The sequence below is a fragment of the Austrofundulus limnaeus genome, unplaced genomic scaffold, assembly GCF_001266775.1.
Source record: "Austrofundulus limnaeus strain Quisiro unplaced genomic scaffold, Austrofundulus_limnaeus-1.0 Scaffold960, whole genome shotgun sequence".
Classification (NCBI taxonomy): Eukaryota; Metazoa; Chordata; class Actinopteri; order Cyprinodontiformes; family Rivulidae; genus Austrofundulus; species Austrofundulus limnaeus.
Window position 1 is genome coordinate 10,659 of NW_013953362.1, and position 1,913 is coordinate 12,571.

The following is a 1,913-nucleotide window of genomic DNA, read 5'->3' on the forward strand; positions in this document are numbered from 1 at the left end:
ACACACACACACACACACACACACACACACACACACACACACACACACACACACACACACACACACACCTTTGAGTGTGACAAACTCATTTTTACACTGCACTACTTATTCAGACAGTTTTCTCCCTCATTCTCCATTTAATGTATAATTTTCCTGCATGTAAACTCATGTCTGATCCCACAGAGAGACAATCTGTGGAGAATCTCACACTCTGGACACATTTACATCTATTTTACAGATTTAAATGGAGGCGTGTCAGGGGGAGGAGTCTCAGCTCCACCTTCATTAGGATGTATAAAGGAAAGCGGCGCAGGAACCTGCGTGCACACAGTTTGATACATCTGATATATTTTGGTGCGGCGCACTTTTCTAAATTTGTCCGTCTGTCTACTTTTAGTGTGAAAGCTGCGCACTCCTTTCTGCCTGAGGCCTCTGGTCACAAAGACAGACCACAGCAGGATTATGTTCCTAACTTTACAGAACCCTTCTCCATGTACACCAGACACTGGACACAGGTGCTGGAATATTTAAACCCCTCATTTTTCTGCTCTCTGTCATGTTCTCTGCTACCTGAAGCTTTCTTCAGTCTTTCATCGTTTCACACCCAACAGACGCCAACCCATCTCAGGCCTCTGGCTCTGTCTTTGGCCTGGAGAGGGAGCTGACGGAGGAGCAGAGAGTCGGGTTTCTGGGCTAAATTAAACTCTGACACTTCTTGATCACAGCAGAGCCTCCCTGACCTGAGATTCATCTCACCGTCTCCATTACCACGACCCGTACACACAAACTGCCAGCAGCTAAAACAACCTCCCACTCCCTGGTTTCTTTGTGTCCTTTAGCCTTTATCCTGACGTATTTAAGTGTGTGGGAAGCTCCTACATACACACTTATCAACACTGTCAACACAAACAGCTGCAGCATGCAGTGTACATCCAGTTTCCCCTCAGATAATCACTGTGAACAGGTGTCACAGTGTTGGTGTGTTGATTCACCAGCAGCTGATGCTAAAGCCTTTGTGTCAGTTGTCTGTTGTGTAACCACAGGATTCATGGCAGTCAAAACAAAACACAAAACTGCTACCTGGTGAGCAATAAATAGATATTCAGTTCAGTCAGAGGCAAATAGGCTCAACAAAGATGAACAAACAGGAGATTTTTGATTAATATAACAGCAGGAAATGTTTCAGGTTAAACTGAGAACAAGATGTTCAGACTGTMACACAAAAAGCTGTTCACTTTTCTGCTTTTTCAACATTTACTCTGATTTTTTTATCAGTTTGTTAAAATAACAACACATATTATCACAATGACATCATCACATTCCTGATCAGTTCCTGGAGCGTGACACCAAATACGTAGATGAATAATTAGTTATAAAAATACTTTATTCATTCATAAAACAAAATTCTATGTACAATAAAAAAGAAAATACAAATAAAATCAAATGAAAGGTGGCAGAAGAAGAAAAAATCTAATAAGAATTTTTTAAATAAGACAAGAATGTAATAAACATGGTGCATATTGTTTGTACTTGGAAGTCATATTTCTTGTTTTGGAGTTTTGTGTTGGAAAAATAAACTCCAGCACATCCTAAAATCTGTATTCAGACTCAGAAAATCAGCAGAGGTCTTTGAACTACTTGAAAAAAAAACTACAGCAAGTAAAAGTAAAAATACCTGAACAGAAAATGACTTTAATAAAACTAAATTTCATTTGTGAGCACGTATTTAAGTAAAAGTCATAAAACTGTTCATAAATATCAAGAAAGTAGAAGTAKAAGTATTTTTAATAAACTGTTGGATTTACTGAACCACCGGGTTCCACTAAACAAAGTTGAGTAAATTGAGCAATATACATATATTTTATTTATACATATATTGCTTCCTATTTGGTTTAGTGGAACCAGTTGACATG